The sequence below is a fragment of the Podarcis filfolensis genome (genome assembly GCF_964270895.1).
Source record: "Podarcis filfolensis genome assembly, chromosome: 9".
NCBI lineage: Eukaryota > Metazoa > Chordata > Lepidosauria > Squamata > Lacertidae > Podarcis > Podarcis filfolensis.
This window is the reverse complement of record NC_139610.1, coordinates 43,465,195-43,486,414: the sequence shown is the minus strand read 5'-3', so window position 1 is coordinate 43,486,414 and position 21,220 is coordinate 43,465,195. Positions and strand designations below refer to the sequence as shown.

The window sequence follows — 21,220 nt, the reverse complement described above, 5'->3', positions numbered from 1 at the left end:
CTATATCCATGCTTCATAGGTGTGATCCTTAACCTTGGTTATCCCTGCCAATATAATCAGCCAGCAGATGGGACAGTTGATTACACACCCAATATCTTCGCCAAAGTTCACTGACATCCATCATCAATAAAGTTGTGGCCTGCTTAACATCCCAGTTGGTTGTCCTGTGGTTATTGCAACCGTATCACACCTTGACCCCACCACCCACAGCTGCACTGCACAGTGCACCCACAAGAGTCATAAGACAGCCTAGCTTCTATTATGACTAGGGTTTGACAATAGGATTTTAGCCCACTGGTAGAAACGGGAAGACAATGGTTGAACAGTTTCTATAGTTTGCTTCAAAACTTTCTACATGTGATTTTATAGAAGTGCTTCCAGTTGCTAAAGTCACAGAGCATCTACTGCTCCTAACACTGGGAAGAAGCAGTTTTTAAAAGTGCATGTCTTAACTGTGGAGAAAGTAAAAGTGTGTGTGTTTGTATAGAGAGAGTACTTGGGCAGGTTCACATTACTGCCTTAGAATGCAGTGAAGTTGTTACCTATACTTAGCCTAGAAGTAGGAGGTGAGACTAAGTTTGGTTTACTTGTACAGTATCTAGAAATTAGCTCAAACCCAGACATGAATTACGATCACATGATTTCCTGCGTCTTGTGTTGCATCATCTACAAAAAGTTTTATCTTCGATGCAATCACAAATAAGTCATTGTTTGTGAACTCTGTGAGTCATATAACCTCAAAGGCAGGGATGACTATTGCCCTGGTTTAAAGTGTTCCTTTAACATTTGCATTGATGTAATATGTAATTCTGCGTTCCAGTCTGCTTCTGAAGCAAGGAATTCATGGTTGCTAGCTGAAAGGTTAGCAGGAACAATTCCTAAAGCACCTAATCCATAAAGAAGAACAAACAGTTCCCCGCAAAATAATTGATCTCTGGCATATAAAAGTGTAACAGTCCAGCAAATTTAGCAAGCTTTACTCATGTGTGTGCAGGCATGCAATGGAGTGTTTCAAGGGAGACAGAAATGATGGGCTTTCCTTAGTGCTATAATCCTAAATGGGAAATGAAGGATTCATTACCATATGAAAGAGGTACAGACTTGTGGTCCTAGAACTGCTGGTGCTAATCATTCAAGAAAAGGCAGATATTGTGCCTACATAATAATCAAGCACCGTACTAATGCAGCTGCTTTGGAAGGGTCAGAGAGATCTAACAATGCAATAGAAAACAGAGTGAGGAACTATGCATGCTGGATTATGATGGGAGGAAAAGGGTTGTGAGCAAATGCATCACACTAATTCCTTACAGAGTTTGATCCTCCAACTGTATCAATTTTTCTTCCTCTACTACCATTCTTGCTGGAAGAAGTCTTATTGAACCTCAGCTTTCACACTTGTTGACCTTTGTGATTAATAATGGACAAGCTGAGCTTCACGGGAGCCACTGTCTTAAAAGTACCAGTGCCAGCACTACAGTGGTACCTCAGGTTACATACGCTTCAGGTTACAGACTCCGCTAACCCAGAAATAGTGCTTCAGGTTAAGAACTTTGCTTCAGGATGAGAACAGAAATTGTGCTCCGGCGGTGCGGCAGCAGCAGGAGGCCCCATTAGCTAAAGTGGTCTTCAGGTTAAGAACAGTTTCAGGTTAAGAACGGACCTCCGGAACGAATTAAGTACTGAACCCGCGGTACCACTGTATACCATTTGCATGCAGCCACATATAAGGGGACCCATAGGCACTATCACTTTGCATGTGGCCCTGCATTTGTAGTAAAATGCAAAAGGTATGAAGCTTTAGGTGGTAAAAATGGCCAACCCTAAAACAAATTTGATCATACACTTTGGTGCTATTTCTGGTGTTGGAATAAGTGCACAAGTGGAAAAGTTTAAGGGACTCTTTACCAAATGGATGAAGCATTGAGGAAGAACATGAATGACATGGAAATTTTGACTTGGATTTTTTCCAATCTCTTCCAAACATGCGTGGGAAGTGATGGGAATGCTCTGAGCAAAAAAACTTTATCCATGTACAATCTAATGGAACAGAATGTACAATTAAATTGATTGTTAAGCTGTGGTGTTATGTTAGCTATGATGCAACTCTGCAGCTAAATTGCAACCAACAACCCACAATAGGAAGTACGAAGCCACCCTTTCTGTAAGATATTCCACAGCATCTGCTAGGACATTTCCAAATCAGCCTCAGCTACCAGAAACTGGTAATCCTACCTTTGAGAAGCTTTTTTAAATAAAAAATAAGTGGGGTTCTTTTTATTTGTTTACATGCAATATTATGGTATTTGCCATTTCTTCTTTAAGGTGGTGTTAACTTTTTACAAAAAGAGAATCTAGGACTTAAGTCCTCTCTAGACAACAAACTCCATTCTAAATAGAGTTAGTTGTACCTAAGTTTCATTAACCTCAACAGTATGTGAGAATCTGTCTTTGGACTCAAGACTCTAGACAGTGTCCCAAGCCTGAAAGACAAGCACATAATATTTGTCCAGAAGACAAATTATGCTTTCCATCAGGGTGTGGGGAGGAAATCAACCTGCTGGCTGCCATGTTTCATATATTTTATTTGTTTGTTTCAGAGTATTTATACTGTTGGTATTAGTACAGTGGTACCTTGGCTTACAAACTTAATCTGTTCCAGAAGTCCATTCTTAAACCAAAGCGTGCTTGAACCAAGGCGTGCTTTCCCATAGCAGCAGGGGACTCAATTTACAAATGGAACACACTCAACAGGAAGCAAAACACCTATTTCTGGGTTTGCAGTGTTCTTAATCCAAGTTGTTCAAAAACTAAGCTGTTCTTAAACCAAGGTACCACTGTATATACCGTAGTTTCCCTGTTCACCACCACCAGAAGAATTTGTTGAACATATTACATCCTGTGGACACTTGGATTCCCCTTGTGCTGAGGGTGCTGCACTGACTCCTCTTGACCTACAGTCCTTGAATGTAATAAAACCTCAAAGCAGTTTTGATGATGTCTTCTGAATACAACCCACGCATTTACAAGCTGCATGTGCAATTGCCCACTAAATGTGATTTATATGTAAATTGCATAACATGCAGCCAGCTTAATTACATATGAATCTATGATAGCAATTGGGAATATCCAAAAACAGGGGTAAACCCTTCTAACAGCCCACAGTTTAAATATCAAAAAAAAATTCTGAAAGAGGCAGGACCAGATTAAGACCTATGTTATTAATGTCCTGTAGCATTACCAAAGAAAGGTATATTATTCTAACAGAACTGAAAATAGTAATAGTAAACTTTTATATTTGCATACATACTGGTAAATAGGTGAGGATGCAACTAAAAACAAAGAAACTAAAATATATAAGTTGCAATAAGCATACTTGTATACTATAAGATACCTTTAAATGAAAATACCTTATGACTTCTTACTTAGCATACATGAACAATTTTAATGTACAGCAACTCAAGAGCAGTTATACACTGAGAGTAGTATTCAACTAAATTTCACGCAGAGTAGACTCACTGAAATTAGTAGACCTAAATTAGTCGTGTTCATCAATAACTAAGTAAACTTAGGTTGTGTAAACATGACCATTTACTGCGCTTTCACCACTGGCTTTTGAATCAGTGTACAAATGTTATCATGCACGACGTAGAGCCATCCTTTTGTTTCTTGAGAAATACTATTGCTTAGTGTACTTTCCCTCAAATCAGCTTCATTTCAAAAGGAAAACTGAGGCCACATTCACTTTGCCATTAAGCTGAAGTATGTACATTTGAAACAAACACATCCATGCGCATGCATGTGTCAACTGGTCAACTACTCATGAGACTGATGAATGATTAGGTCAAACCTTTTCTCGGGTTCATTAACTATATTATTGTCATATCAGAATGATAATGCCTATTTTCTTTATTTTCAACTGTTTCATGTCTCCCTAGTGTCCTTTATTTTTTAACCAATTATATAAACTTGAAATGTAGTAATTTCCCCCCCCCCCCTGATATCCATAATCTGAGGCCATAAACTGCAGTTTCCTTAGCTTCTGCATAAATGAAGCACTGGAGAGAGGGAATAATTTCAATATAATAGCAGCATCACATGCTTACACACAGCTACATATGGCATATGGGAAGATGCGACCGGTAATCTTCTGCCATCCAATTTTAACACATTTGGATGAAAAGATATATTAAATCTTTTAAGGTGCTGACCTCTTTTTTTAAAAAAAACCTTCCTGAGAAATCTTCTAATTGGGAAACAAATAGCAATAATTACTAGGCAGGTGGAACTTGTTAGCTAGTTAGGCTAGACTAGACAAGCAAGATAGATGTGGTACTCCAAACGCTTATATATAATTGGCGTGCCTATACAAGATTTTATATCTGGGTTCCCAATTAGTGTGGCAAGGGACTTTGGTAAGATAGCAGCTCAAATGAGGATGCTATATGTTTTAGATAGAAACCTCTGAAACTTTTCTCAAAGCAGGACCAAAACCTAGGGAAACTTGCCTTTTTGTACTTCAAAGTGCTTCTTTCTATTGCCAGTGTTATCTAAACAGTGAGTCAAAACACACATGTGCATACTGCACATAGAAGAAATGGCTGTCAAATGTATATCACATTGGTGCCACCATGGCTTCTGTAATGCTGGGATGTCCTGGGTAAATTGGGGCACTTGAAGGGTAAGATACAACCTTGTGAGGTAGGTTAGGCTGGGAGATCATGCCTGGATCAAGGTCAGCCAGTGAGTTCTGAACCTGCTTTGACACCCTAACCACTACACTACTGTCCCTCACAGTGGGCTTGTTGGGTACCCATTTCTGCTTCAGTGGTTCTTGTTTCATGCATTTCATAGCCAGCCAAATTATCCCACCCAGAAAAACTCCACACATTTACCAAGTAAACCCATGCAACGCTAGTTCAGATAACTGATAATAGGCACGAAAAATGTTTTGCTTCACATTTACAAAATTCAAATAGATTCCCTTTCCAAAAAGGGGAGAAAACGTCAGGTAAAGTTTTTCATCATTTTTCTAGTACATGATAAATTTGGGGGACAAGGTAGATAGTCAATTCAGATTTAAATTTTCATGAGAAAAAAAAAGAGCTGAGTTGTCTACCTTTTATTTCTGCTGTTGTCTCAAATATAGCACAAAGCATATTTTCTCAAGGATAGAGAAAAATAACATTTGCATTCACTTTCTAGGCTACTTGGTTCACCTCAGAAAGACCTCTCTTATGAGTTGTCGGTAAGAGAAGCACCATTTCAAGGCCTAGTGTCACCATGAGACGGTCTCAAGCGGCCATCGCATCAAGTATCACAATTACTTTTTAGGAGTCGATTCACAGAACCAATATTTTTCTCATGATTTATTTAGGAGCTCTGTCCATGACAGGTGAAGGAGAGGGAGAGAGAAGAGCCCCAGGGAAACAAATCTACAGAAGTAGCTCTGTATATCAACCACTGAATATAGAATAGAAATTCTCATTGCTTAGCCATTTAATATTAGAGGAGAAATGCCTTGAAAAATATTATATAGAAATCAATTCCACATTAGTTGGGTCATACTTTTCTTTTTGTGAATGGAACAGGAGTGTCAATGGAACAGAGTTTTCCCACCTCATCCTTTCTGCTGCAGCCTCCCACAAAAATATCCTCCTGGGGCCTTGTGACTGAATTTCCACATCCAGAAATAATGTGGATGACTGAAGTTGGAGTGAGGAGTCAGCAGATGTTGCCCCATCCCAAACATGAATGGAAGAGCAACGTAAGATCCAAACCAATATGTGAATATACGACCTATTATTTCAATGTGGCTTATGTTCACCTAAAATATACGATTTTAAAATCCTCTTATTCTCTTCTGCAAGAGGAAAATGATGAGCATGAGCAAATAGTTTTCCATTGCAACCACAAAGCATTTCCATTCCCACAGAAGAGAATGAAAAGCTTGCGCATGCGATAAGCTTTGTGTGTGCAGTCAAAGTCACAGGATCAACCAACCTGTTTTAAGATCTTGATGTCAATGGCATTCTATATCACTGTCTTTTATACCAAGCTCAAGTAATGGATGATAAGACTGATAGTAAATTGGGACCACTGAATAATCAGCAAGCTCAAGAGTACTCCAGAGTTTTGTAGAATAACCTAAAAGAGGAGTGGGAGAAAATCCCTTCTCCCAAAACAGGTGAATGAGAACTGAGCATGCTCAATAACCATGGGATATTGAGTTTCATTGGGGGGGGCGATGGAATTGAATCTTGGAGGAGGACACAGCTGGTTTTACCACATATTCACTATATAAGGAAAAATAAGCATGGGTAGCAGTTTCTGGCAATGCATTCAAATAATGAATGAAGCATTGAAAACTCTGTGGAAGAAAGTAACATCAGTCACTTGACTATAAGATCCCTGAACTGAGTCATATAATTCAAAACCTGTATCTCAGAAATGTCAAGATGTTTTTAAGAGGTTCTGATGACCAAGCTCATTTTGCTCTTCAGGTGAAAATGTGAGCATCTTTCTTGATGCTGGCATCTATGTGATTAGAAGATTATTATTAACAGCCTGCTAGCAAAAAAAAACCAAATAGTTTTTACTTTCTTGTCCTGATTCCAGTTTTATGTGACTCCAGGTAATTGAAATTCCTTCTGATGTGGGTGGTAAGTAAATAAGTCTAACTTGTTTTAAGATCTGGGAATGTGTGCTATATGATTTAGAGACTTTGAAAAAAAGCAATATTGCAATATCTTAAAATCGTTCATAGCTAATCATTAACCCTACTCACTTTAGGGGTAGAAGAAATGAAGTACTCTTCTCATTTGAATTCAAACCTACCTAATTGGCAGTTCCTGAATCAGTAAGGGAACCAAACGACAGCTGTCCTTCAAAATTTGCAATTCTCTGAATTTGGGGGTGCAGTTTTGTTTTCAGGAATAATATATTAGGGGAATGTGGTCATAAAATGTTAATATGCACTAGTAAAAATAGCACACAAAATGAATCATATCGAGTGAAGTTGCACACAAAAGTATGTACACTAGGAGAAATGTGCAGTAAGATGCTGACAAATTTTTGTGAGGACTTTCTAGAGTGCAAACTGATGCAGCAATGTGATAAACTAAAATGAAGCAGAGGTTGGATAGCCATCTGCCATGTATGATCTAGTTGAGATTCCTGCATTGCAGGGAGTTGGACTAGATGATCCTCGGGATCCCTTCCAACATTACAATTCTATGATTCTATGACAAACCAAGAGAAACTGACATTGGAAGATTCACCCATCCCTACCATTGTACACTAAAGCTTCCATTTCTACTTTCCCCAGCTTTAAAAAATAATATTTTCAGCTTCATATTCTTTCAAAACAGCATCCTATCACTGAACATTTTTAAATATGTCTTTTCAAATTTAAATTTAGTGCCATTCCTTAAATGCAGGTCAACGTGAGCTGTTGAAGACGCAAAAGATGAAAGACTTAAATAGGACCTAAGAGAGAATATGAATGGTCCATTATAATTACTACATAATAATTGTTCTCAGGCTGAAGATATAGCCCAGGGTAAATGAGACCCAGGCGTCTACAAGGCTATTCCAGGAGAGTGGTGTAATATTTATGTGTGCTAAATCTCCTTCTGCAGTGCCATTTGAAAACAAGCTTTAACTTACCTCATTAATTAAAGCCCGCAAAAGGCACTCAATTATCAGAAGCAGGAATGTTCAGCTAGGCCAGTAACATATTCAGCACATACACATAAAGTCCCTCACAACAGCCCCACCCAACACCCAAATGGTGTTTCATTTCAGCCATAATATGAACATATGAAGTGGCCTTATACTGAGTCACACAATTGGTCCATCGAGTTCAGTATTTGTCTATACTGCTTTGCGGTGGCTCTCCAGGATCTCAAAGTTTTTCCCTGCCTAGAGATCCTAGGAATTGAACCTAGGACCTTCTGCATGAAACACATGTGCTTTGTCCCTGAACTATGGCCCTTCCCCTTCTGTCAAGTATTTCCATGACTATAGTCTGCAGAGATCATCTGCCATACTGCACCTCGCCTCAATTTTCTTTCTTTCTTTAGCTTCTCCTCTGTGAAAATAAACTTCCCAAGCAGCTGTTACAACATCACACCTATTTCTTCATACTGGCCTTCTGAGGTGAAACAGAATCATGTGTTTAATGCAGGACATGGCTTGTGTTTCCTTTAATAATCACACAGAATGCGGAATTGCAGCTGTTGCAGCTTCCTCCTTTATAATCCTGTGGTGGTGGAAGAAACCACACAACTCCTAAAACTATCCACTTTATTTAAGTGTTAAAGGCAAAGAAGAATCATCTTTAACTTGGCAATTCAAACAGAGAGCAATGGGAAGAGTCAACTGCAGCAATACTTGTGGAACATGAATGCCCAGGCCACTTCCAGCTTTTAAGGCCCATAGCTATAATAAAATGAAAATGACAACACAGAAGAGTGAGCAGTTTGTTTCCACAATGAGCTGATCTAAGAGGACATGCTCATCATTATCTTGTACCATCAGGACCAATATATTTTATGGACATTTATGAACATTTAATACTGTTTAATATGACAAATCTTTATCAGTTTACAAAAACACAATGAGAGGAATTCAACATAGTGCTATGGCTATCGTTCCATCGGTGCAAACTTTTCAACTTGCCAGATGGAACAAGCCTCACCCCTGTCCCCTCACATGCTGCTCTGGGGGTTTCCAGAACCAGAACCAATTTGCAGTGGACATGAGGGAGAGGGGGGGAAACCCAGTTGCGCTGGTAAGACTCGATTATCCAAAACCCACCTGACATCTCTCCAAATCATGTCTCCTTTTTGCTTAAATCTGCAGCTCTAAGCTAAGAGGGTGTGTCTCATTTTGCTCCAATGAGCATAAAAACAGTGTGCAAAACTTCTCAAATGCTAAGAAATTAACAAGCATCTAAATTTGAGGCCTCTGAGCGTGAGGTCCAGGCCCTCCTGGATGCTGCTCTGATTGGCACTGGTCAGGGGCAGAGCAAGCAGGGACTGGCACAGGGACTGGAATATTACAGGTGGGGCAGCAGCATGTGCATCCTCTGTGCCTTCTGTTTCTGTTGGCATTCCTTATACAGGCACAAGGCCTAGATAGGGCATTAGTGAAGCAGCGTGGTATTTGTTGGAAATTAAGCCTATATCGGGAGAAACTGGCAACTCTCCCAGGCACCCGGCTTGGTCTCCGGTTGACCTCCCTGGCTGCATTCCCCAGCAAGATCCAGGCTAGGTCTCGATAGGTGATTCTTCCCAGCGTGGGAAGAGCACACCCACTCCCTCCTGCTCCCCCGGCAGGGAAAGAAGATAGACAGAAACGTATTTACATGCTTTTATTTCTGTCTTTGCAGCATTACAGAAAACGTGTCTGTACTCTTCAAACTCCAGCAATCAAGTGACAAAGACTTCCTGTACTTCCTGTACATACGCAAGAGGAAGGTCTCAAATTACACTCTGAGTAAATTCCGGTGCATCGCCCTGTGAACGGACTGTCCCACTGTTTCCCACAGACAGTCCCAACATTCCCATCATGTGATGTTTTCAAGCTACCAGTATGCAGCTGCGTTGCTTCCATATCGTAACAGTATTAACATATCTACATTCTCTTCATCTTTAATTTTTCCCGGGATAAAGCAACAACACATTGGCTACTGCATAACAATGGCATGGCTTTGCTACACAACTAGCAAAATGAACTACAGGCTTTCCTGTTCAAGAGCCAAAGTCTTTTGTTTCAGGAAGTGGGACTCGTGTACATCAGCCTCTCTGAACTGGAAGTTGAGCTGGAACTAATATATCCCCCCATCATTTAGCACAGAATGACTCCCTTGCTAAGGAGCATTAACATAATCAGATTTCTCCCTTAACAACAGTTGTTTTAAGAGCAAGTTGTTACAAAGCCCAGCAATATAACTGATTAGCAAATTTACCAATACATATATCCTGCCTCCAAATGCATTTGCACCATCAAATAAGACTGGCTGGTTATGAGGTGTTACAACTCAAAGAACCAGATAATTTTACTGTACTGTATGTGCCTTCATCTAGACACAATCTTGTTAGTCTAGCCAGTCAGAATTTAATTATAGGACAAAAGCTTGTAAAAGTCCCTTGTGGTCATTCAGTCAGTCATATGTTTCAGATATTAATGTGCAATCCAGACGGAATTCCAATCTCAGAGCAAATGTAAGCCTTTGTTTGAAATTAACATCTGCCAGGCAATTGGGAAAGCACAAGATCAGCAAATTAGCAGCACTGAACCTTTCAAATGGGACTCTCTGACAAATAACTAAAAGCATAGGCAGACACATTTCATATGTCAGAACACTTCAAAATGGAGCTCTTGATAGGACTTTGTTTTATGAATGGTTACAATTTGCAAAGAGAAAGCTACGCTGCACATCTTAAATTGTGGGGGTTCAGAAAAGGGAGAGATAATAGAATCAGACAAAATGTTTCACACAGAGATAGATGATATCAATTCACAACAAGGATGGCATCCAACTTTGACATGAAGAAAATGTATATTAATAAACTTTTGCTACATATTGGAGATCAAAAACAGAAGGCGCCACTTACCACAGAAGCAGTGGCGTAGCGTGGGGGGTGCAGGGGGGGCCGGCCGCACCGGGCGCAACATCTGGGGGTTAGGGTTAGGGGGCGCAAATCCATGGGCTAGGGGGCGCAAATCCATGGGTTAGGGGGCGCAAATTACTTGCCTTGCCCCGGGTGCTGACAACCCACGCTACGCCACTGCACAGAAGCACTCAGCAATGAGCAGGACAACATAAATCTTAAAGACAGGATGCCATAGAAGTTTTCCCTGTCTGCTGGGGATTGGCAGGGAACCTCGAAGGCACCCTTTACTCTGGAAATCTGAGGGATAAGTGACATATAATGTGTAGTTAAGTGTAACTTTGCCTCAACATTTTAAAAATAGAAAGCCAACAGTCCTTTGAGCATGACAAGAAGCCAGGAAGACTTGGTCGCCTTCCCATTACTGGGGGCATCAAGAACCATAAATCCTATGAGCATCTCTTGACAAACAGAAGTTTCCAGGTTCGATTCCTGGCATCTCCAGGTAGTTCTAAGAAAGACCACCGGAAACCCCGGAAAGACACTGCTGCTATAGACAATACTAAGCCATATGGACTATTGGTCTTTCTCAGCATAAAGCAGCTTCCTAAATTCCTGTGGTGCTGCTTCATTTGCTGGGACTTGGCCCTTTCTTCTCATAGTTATGTATTTATTTTATCAAGAAAAACAGGGGTAAATGTCTAAATAAATAAATGTAAAGACCTTTCGAAAAAGTGTAGTTTTACGCAGTGGCAAAAAAAAGGTAAGTAGGGGAGAGAGAAGCAACAGCAGCAGGGTGAGGCAGAAAAGAGAGAAGTGGAGGAGACTCAGGCATCGCAATCTCTTGCACCAGCCCTGGTGGTCTGAAAATTGGAAGCAGAGGTGAACAAAGTGTTACATTGTCAGATACCTCGATTTTGGGATAAGGGAAGTAATAGCAAGAGGAAAATGTTGGTGAGATGAAAGAAGGTGGTTGTAATGGTTCTAGGGGTTGCTCGTGCATAAGCCGGTGCCAACACCTGGCTGGGTTGCCTGAGTGAACCTTTTCTGTCCAGACAGCCACTCACCCGTGGCTGTCTCAATCGCTGGCAGAATTCGTGAGTGGGTGTTTCTTAAACTTCTTCCAGCAAAGAAGCTCTTTGACGCCTAGTCTCCTCCTACTCTCCCTGCGCGGAAGCCTTCTGCGCAAGGAGGGCGTAGGCAGCGGAGGACCCTTACTCTCCCCGCTGGTCCCCGGCAAGGAGTCATGGGACCGCCTCGCCGATTCCCCCATCTGCCCCCCTTCTCCACTGGTGCTACACTGATTCTCTTCCCCAGAAGATGGGCTGCCTCTCCCCATCCCAGGACGCTCTCTGGAATCCCTCTGGAGCTTGCTCTCTCCCTCCGGCACTGATGGCAGTTCCCTGACAGTGGTACATTTAGTTTCCCCCTCTTTCTTTCCCCTCAATCCATTCAAACTTTCCATGGATTGCTGTTTGCTTCAATTCAGCTTTAAAGAACGGCTTTTTCTGGAGCAGAAAAAGGGTGTACAGACATGGAGCTTTAAAGTGCAGACCATGCCTGGAAAATACAGAGGACAGGTAAGTGTGAATAAGGCCTTAGACTGTGAGCAGTTTGGGAAAAGAAAAAGAGACTGGTCAAATTGCTGAAAGCTGCCCTGACCCCTGGAACAGAATGAGATATAAATGTATACATCAATAAAATCTTGAACCACAGACCAGCAGGGAAAGCATTAAGCACCTCCAACTCACTGTCTGGTCTTCCTCTGAAGCGTAAAATAAAATGCCAGTGAATTATTACATGCAAATACACATCACAGTACAAGAATATGCCAGGTCTGCAGCCTAAATTAAACAGGTTGGTCACAATGACCCTTTTAGATCAGAGATCAAAGAAAATATGTTGACAAATGCTGCAGGTAGAAGAACATAACTCAGACGGACCTTTGGTGCAGCATGCATATAGAAGACCGAGGCTATTAGTCCCACCAGTGTGGATGCATTATTCCTGAGACATAGGCTTGCGTCATGTGGAAAGGATCTCCAAACTGCTAGTGGTACAGAGCCTTTTTTAGGGAAGTATGCATACTTACAGCTTTAGTTCTGTTTTTCTTCCCTCTGTCTTTATGATACATTTCACTGCACAATGCACAAAATGCCTCTGAAATGAAAATAGCCAATCTTTACTAATTTTGAGGTGCTAAACACAAAAGTGACAATAAAATTTGTCTATTGTCTCCTGTTTAGGAAATGCAAAGACGATTGTGTATAAACAAACCACTTCACACTGAGGACATAATTTCATTTGGCAATGCTGTATTTCCAACTCCTGGTTGCGACATATGGTGTCATATTGCATCAGCCCATCACACACGCCACTCTCAGGATCAATGGCATGCAGCTGAGTGATGCAATTGAATCCTGACATCACAGCTTTATGATAGCTGACATTAGATGATGGCCTTACAGCGACCTTACTATGGGTGTCTTCTATAGGCTGCCAAGCCAGGTCAAAGACTTGGATGATACCTCCCCAGGGCAGATTATAAAACATTCAAAAGTAGTCATGGGAGCCTTCAACCACCCCGCTATCTGTTGGATCTCAAACTCTACCAAGAATGCAATGTCCGACAAATTCCTCCATTCCTTTCCGACAATTTTGTTTCCCAGAAGATGGCAGAAGCAACAAGAGGATCATCTACCTTGGACCTGGTCCTCACCAACAGGGAGCAACTAACTGATAATGATGATTATGATGATGATGATGATGATGATGATGATGATGATTATTTATACCCCGCCCTCCCCAGCCAAGGCCGGGCTCAGAGAAAGTGGAAGTGGAAGTACTGGGAAACTTGAAAGGAAGTGATCATTTTCTCTTAGAAAATGGTCAGAAAACTACAAGAAACTGGCTGAGGATGCAATGTCTCTGTATCACACACTTGGCTGCAATATGTCCTTGCCATGTTGTAGGGAGAAACGTTTGTTGGTATCTTGGACCCGAGATCTCTATTAGCTTCATTAGCAGGAGAAGCAATTTAACCTGGTTACTCAAGTTATCCCAAATATGTAAGGAAGTCTATCCCAATTGTTGGAGGGGATGCGCAGTCAAAGGTACATATTTCCATATGTGGTGGTGTTGTGACATCATCAAACCCTTCTGGGATGCTGTCTTCAAACAAATAAGCTTGATATACAACAAAACAATTGAAATGTCCCCTGCACGAGCACCACTTGGGCTTAGGATTCTGTCTGCTCATGATTATCCAAAAGATGACCTCTTTGCCTTTCTATTGACTGTTGCTCATATGGAGATAGCCAGATGTTGGAATACCGGTGATGAGCTGAACATTGATTCTTGGTATAACAGAGTATGGTCAATAGCATTGGCTGAGAAACTAACATGCCAGGTGAGAGTGGCAAAGGGCAAAAACAATCCATATTCCTTTATAATGTATGGCAAGTGTTTATTGAATACATAAATTGTTCAGACTGTGGCAGGAATCTACCCTGCACTCATGGGGAAATGTGGTGTGATCTCTTAGAGTAATCAAATGAAACTTTAACACATGGCATGATAAAAGTCCAATTTTATCAGCACAAATTACTTGTTGTTTACTAGATTCCGGTAGGTAGCCGTGTTGGTCTGTCACAGTCGAAATAAATATAAAACTAAAAAAATTGTCCAACAGCACCTTAGAGACCAACTAAGTTTGTTCTGGGTATAAGCTTTTGTGTGCATGCAACTTAGTTGGTCTTTAAGGTGCTACTGGACAATTTTTTAAGTTTTATTGCTGTTTACTGTTATAACAACTGTTTTCTCAAAAATTTTCTTCTGTACCATGAAAATAAATAAAATCAGTATTAAAAAATGTTCTGCCAGCAGCCATATAACATCAACAAGCACCGAGGTTGGGCCTGTGATGTGGTTACACAGCTGTTGTAACCCAGGGGTTCTGCAGTGATGGTATGCAAAGTAAACCCGCCATAAGGCCTGCCCCTGAGATGGCTGTCACTTCACAGCATTAACCATCATGGTAAGGAACAGGAGTAGTCATGTTGCAGTGACTCTCCAAACAGATTTCACTACGTGCTGGGCCTAAAAAGCCAGTCAAATAAGCAAAGTGGTGATGCAGAACAAACTTCCTTCATTTTCTTCCTCCACCCTGGTCTGAGTTCATATTAAATTACATGATTAATTGAGAAAAAAGTGGAAAGGATTATGCCGGAGGCAGCTTGATTAAGGTGCTTACAACTTACATGTATTTGCACTGTAGTTCTACAGGGCAAAGCAGCTACGCAGAATTTTAAAATGGCAATTACTACCTGCCGTAATGATTGCCCTGGCAACTTCATTCAGTATGTGTATTTGCATGGGCACCTATGCTTCCAAATGAAATGACTGAATCAAAATAAATGAATGAAACAAGCATGGATTGAAGACCAATTAGCAACACAGAAATCCAGCAGACCATTAAACCACTGCTTGATGAAAAACTTCAGGACTATTTCAGGACAGTGGTAGAAGTAAGAAAGAAGAAAACAAATTTTCAGTGAATGAGGCTTTTAAATAAGAGCAAATAGGTATATCAAGCCCTTTCTCACAGCCAAATCCAGAATTTGTGGGTGGGGGAGAGATATGATAATATTACTGCTGAAGCAGAGGGGGTATCCAAATTCTGTTGACAAAATGAAAGAGAATGCCTACTCAGCTGTACATTTCCTCTCTTTGTTGTCCTTCTAACTTTTCTCTTCTTTTTTTAAAGACATCTCCACATATTCCTTCTGGGTCACAAAGACATCTTAGCAGCAACAACAAAATATGGAGTTTCTCTGCTTAACAAGAATCACACAGCTAAACTTCAAAGACAGCCAGATGGAAAGTCAAAAGGCTATTGTAGGATATTGATTATTTTTAAGCTCCATCTTTCTAGTGGGGGTCAAGTGCCAGTATAGGTTCTGGCAGCCCTGAATCCTTAGGACTGATTTACTGATTTGATACAACATCCCTATGGCGGCCGGCAGGGGAGGTATGGCTACCAGTTACAGGCTGGAGCAAGCTAGGCAGTAGTTTAAGAAGCCTTTCCCTTTGATGGTGCTATAAACAGGAAGATCTTTGCAGATCCAAGCAAGCCTCTCCTAGACAAGTGTTGTCTGCAAAACAGAGCCAGAGTGCCTACCCACTTCCTTGATGTTACTAAGGTGCTCTGCCTTGTTGTCATACTGAGCATATTTTAACTCCTTGTGCTTAAGCCCCACTCTAAAGTTAGAAGTGCAAAGTGAAGGCTTATGGATGCACATAGAGGAAACAAAACATGGGCTACATTATCATCCTTAGTCAAAGGCTCCATTATCTTCCAGATTTGCAGTGAAGCTGAAAGGAATGATGGCATGATTATTCAACTCCACAATAGTGTCAAGAGGAGCATTTCAAAAAATAATGTTACACACCTTCCCAATCTCCAAGTGGTGTGAGATTCCAGGGAATACCAGAGTCTGTGTTCTTTTTTGGACAGTGAGGCACAGTGGAGATTGTGGTGTCTTTATGACATATGGTTGATTTACACATATATACAACCTGTGCCTACTGGGAGGAGATTCTGAGCATCACATCCCAAGCAGCGCCAGCTTCCTCCAAAGGCAGCTGCACCCCTGCCCTGCAGTTTGCCTTTCCCAGAGAACAGGCACATGCCACTTTGATAATCAAAGCGCTGGTCTCTTGTAACACAGAGAGATGCCCACTCATCTGCATTCTCACACCTAGTTCTTTGATGCTTTCTCCCCCCCCCCCAGCCTCTCACCTCAAAGGAAATTAAGCTGACTCCATTACCTTTGAGCCCATGTTGATTTCACAGGATTAAGGATGTCTGCCACATGGTCCAGCACACAGGGTCTGACTTAATTAGCCGTCACACATGCTAATTAAAAGGTTAACAGGGACTATCACACAACAACTTAAATACACATGAGTCTAGCTACTACCTCCAAAGAAATTAGCTTGGACACTCCCAAACCTTAATTCAATTCTAGCCCCTATAAATCTATAACATCATGATCCAGACCATATGGATTCCCAGTAGCATACAGTAAAACTTTTTCAGAATATATTAGAAGTTCCATTATCAAGAACACAACACGTGTATGAGATCTGGAAAACTACCTCTCTCCTTGATTGTTTAAAAGGAATTGTTAATGATGAAGTATTCACTATGCCATTCTTAACAATAGTACCAGCAGGTAGTCGGAAGCTAGTAATAGCAGGTAATAGGTTCAGTCCCCAGCGTCTCTAGTTACAGCTGGGAAAGAATCCTTGCTGGAAATTCTGCAGTCATTGTACACAGGCTAGAAGGGCCATTGGTCTCACCTGCAGAAGGAGCGTGCTCTGTGTGGGAGGGGAGAGCCAGAGTCCAAGTTTACTCACCACAGGGTGAGCCACTTCTGCTGACTCAGTATTGGAAAAAGAATCCTGCGTCTAAGAGTGCTGCTGCCTTCCACCATCTCCCAGTCTTAAATTAGCAAGTCCTAAGGGAGAATGAGCAGCAGTACATATGGTTAATTTACATTTTCAAGCCTTTATATAAACCACCTCACATCAGCCAGTTAAAGAGCCTTGGGAATCCAGAGGGAAAAGATGAAGTCCTATCATAGATTTTTAAAACTGAAGAGGCCAATTTTAAGGAAAGACCATGCTAAGCAGTAATGTGCCCAAGGGAAATATAACAGAGGTGGTTTTGCTCACTCTCTTTCTTTTTTTTTTTTTTAAATAATATTTATTAAAATTTTTCAAAAATACAAAAAATATCACTTTACGGGACTCCCCCCTTCCCCCACCCCTACCATATTCCCCTTTCATATTGTTGGCCAAACAAGTTCCCCATTCAAATTGAAACTTAATTTGTTTTACAGTAAAAAAAAGAAAAAAAAAAAAACACCCAGTGTTCTTTCCCCAAGACCCACCCCATGTCATTCCACAATTTCCATTTTTTAATAAAAGAAGCACCCCAGATAATAGAAACAGAAAAGGTAGAGAATAAAAAAATATAATGAATAATAGACCAATTCAGCAAAAAATAACCAAGTTGGCAAGCCTTTGGAGTTTTAGTTCTCCCCCCCCTGTCCCCGGTTTAATTTCCCCCTGACCATCAACCCCTGGTGTCTGCCTGGAATTCTTAAGACCATAAATCACAACTTTTCCCCAGCTCCTTGCTGGCTTTTTCTTTTTTAAAATTAAAAATAAATTTTTTTGAAAATCAAAATTATTATTATTATCATTATTTTTCAAAACTTTAACTTCAGTCTTTAATAAAACTGTAATAGAACTCCCTCCATTGTTCTTTCCAGGTTGTAGTCTGATTTCCCTTTGTTCCGCTGCTAAAACGTTGTAGTTCGAAAGTTTGGTAAGTCTGCAGGGATGGTTGTTATTCAGGGGCAAAACCTTACGTTCAGTCCCTTCCTTTCTTCAATAGAAAAATCTATTGTCTCCTTTAAAAAAACAAAAAAGAAAACACCCTGAAGACGAGATGTTATTTCCGTTTTGCAGCTTTCCCAGAAGATAACCAGTCCTGTAAAGTTCCATTGGTGTTTTTCCACTTTCCCAATCCTTGTAATGTCCCGAAACTCCTCAAGGGGGATTGTTGTATCTTTGTTTCCTCTAATCCAAAAGTCAATTTGTTATCCATATTCGCCATTTTGTATCCAAATTTTAACAAGTTGTAGCAAATTGTATCAAATTTAACCAGCCAAGTTCTCATAATAAAATCCACTCCGCTTTTCGACTTTGACAGCTATTTTGACAGCTGTCAAGATCTCCGACTCCTTTCACCAGGCTCTCTCTTCAGTCACCCCGGTTCCCAGGGGGGGGGGTTGCGTTTCCCTTCTCCAGTTCCTCCTCCAGCACAGTTCTTGTAGTTCCCCATCGTGAAATTTTGGATTTTTATCAGCAATGCAAGCCTTTTTGGGTCTTGGTTTCCCCGTCCTTGTTTTGGAAAGTTTACAATAGGGAGGGGACTGACTTCCTTTTTGGATCCCCCCCGCTCGTATCCAATTCGAAAAAAAAATTTTTTTTTTTCCTCCTTTTGAACCCGATTTCCAAATTTACTCACGGGTTGTTGTTGAAAAGTCCGAATTTTCAATGGAAGAAGTCAGCGCTCTCCGCCGAATGGCATGCGGCTTCGCTCAGCAGGGGAAGCAGAGAACTCAAGGCACCACGCTTCTCCCCGGCACCCGATCCGTAGCCTTTAAAAAGGCTCCTTCACGAGTCGGGAGGGCGCTAACGGTGCAAGCCGAGTCTCCATGTCCACGGCCTCCGTGGCCGTGGTTTCTAAGGGTCCCCGCATCGCCGGTGCGGTAGAACCCAGCCCCTGCCGAGCAGACTCCCTCCGGAGCTCGGAGGGAGTCCGCCATTCGGCGATGGCGCCAACCCGGAAGTGTTGCTCACTCTCTTTCTTAATGACTTAAGAAAAGGACACTTGTATTCAAATTCAATGAGCACAATTTGCTTATTATCAACTAGTGAGCTTTATAAGCAAATCCCCATGGACCCTATGAATCACAAAAAGGAGGTAAAAATATGACTAGTAAAAAGTCTATATAAGCAAAATTCAAGAGAAAATACAAGTTATAAACTACTCTGGCAAGATGTTGAGACTCTTGCTTAGTGTGTACTATAAATTGTGATGAACAACAGAACATAACAATTCTACAAATGGTATCATTTGAACCTAGACACCCAGGATTTTCTCTTCTTCTTCCTTAAAAGGCAAACCAATGTTTCTGAAGATCCTGTTTGGGAGATTATTACCAATAGAGGTGTGGCATCTCTTAGGATCCTTTGCATTTGTATCAACTAGCCCACAAGTTTTCCCATTTTTTCTCTACCACTGGTGCTGATGAAAGCTTGGCCAAATGGATAATAGATATCCTAGACACCAAGGCCCCAGGGCAGAAATGAAATGGCTGAATCTACTGCAGATAATGACAAGTGCACTATAGTATACAGCTCAGGTTCTGCAGGCAAGAGGATTCCACTGAGTCTCATGCTGATTCTCATATGTGTGCACTGCCGGTTTTTAATTTTACAAACTTAGGGAAGCCAATTAGCAACTTCTCACATTCTTATTCCTTTCTTTTACAGAGTACAGAAGCAAAGCAGTATATGAAGGTTCACATGCCATATTTCTTACTGAGAAGTGTTTAACTCATTTCTTTAAGCACCCATTTTCTTGCTAGTGTGTGACCTCATGTCACCGTGCCAGTAGTTTTCATAGCCCTAGGAAACTCCATTGTGCTCTAATATGGAATGTAGGTGTAATGCAGACAGCCGACGCCAGCAGCAATCTCAAAACTAAATAATTATGCCAAGCCTTCTGAATTCACTGAATGGTTTACACAGCCATACTCTCTGCTGCATTCAAGAGAAAGAGACCGAAAGCCAGAACAAAAGTAGACACAGTTAAACCTATTAAAACCAGCGGCTTAAGGCCGTTGAATTTTATGTTGGATTATGGCCACAATATCGAGCAACACGCATGGAGATAAAGAACCCAATCATAATATCAAAATTAGCAATACTGAAGGAAGTTTTATTCTCCAAATGCCAAAGCACTCTTGTTCCTATTTATTCTCCAAATGCCAAAGCACCTATTTATTGAGCATTCATTGAGAATTTATTAGCATGAAGATAAAACAGTACCAGCTATCTATTTGAAGGCAGCTGGGATCATAGAATCACAGAATTGTTGAGTTGCTAGACCCTGGAATGTCTCAGAAGCGCCCACCTTCCCTATTCCCATCACAGCACTTTTACTCCCGTGCACATAGGCGCTATCTATGTGGGGCCATGGGGACCCACAGATTTTCAGTTAAGGGGCCGCCCCACCCCCAGTTCTACTTGGTGGCATGACTTGCGATGTACACAAGTTACATCGGCACACCCTGTGCCCACACTGTCACATGATGCAGAAATAAGGGGAGATTAACTTTAATTTAAATTTACAGGTAAAAACCAAGCTCAGCTTTTACAAGTGACTTGTACTTCTAATTAGAGGATTTTATCGGGGGGGGGGGGGGGGACTTAAGGCATGCACTACTAACAGACATGCCTGCACAGAATGATATGTTTTTGAATGATGAAAATTACACGTTGCTCGAAAGACTGTAAAAACCTATGTCTTCAGCAAAGAACAAAACATAATAATTAGGGTGTTTTTTTATTATTAAATCATGTTCATCCTACCACTTCTACAGCCAAGGTGGCTTACAGGCAAATTCTAAAAAACTGACTAGATACTAAAACATTTACATTCACAGACTGCCATTCAAACACATGACTGTTCTGTGTTAAAGCAAGACGCATGACCACCCTCTCTTATGTATCAGATATTGTATTACATTCGATGGTCCTTATTGCCTGGCAAGTGCAGTCCTAATAGGATTTATTATGGAATTTTAATAGTATTTCCACAAGATCTTTCAATGAGGTTTCCTAGAAATCTTAATATATAAATGGGGAATCGTTTAAAGTTTAACTTTAGGGTAGATAAAAGTTTGGGGTCACTTTCCATTGTCGCTTACGATTCTAGATAGCATGGAATTGCTAACAACCCA

General features: G+C 41.0%; 1 long non-coding RNA gene across 1 annotated transcript in view; it reads right to left on the bottom strand.

Moving 5' to 3' along the window:
* Positions 1 to 10,796: 10,796 nt before the first annotated feature.
* The window catches only part of LOC310742622, a 30,687-nt gene continuing 20,263 nt past the window's right edge, over positions 10,797 to 21,220 (bottom strand). The window contains exons 2-3 of the long non-coding RNA XR_014538620.1: positions 12,709 to 12,776; positions 10,797 to 10,916 (exon numbers count right to left, since the gene is read on the bottom strand). This is a non-coding gene — a long non-coding RNA (uncharacterized lncRNA). The remainder of the gene's footprint in view (positions 10,917 to 12,708; positions 12,777 to 21,220) is intronic.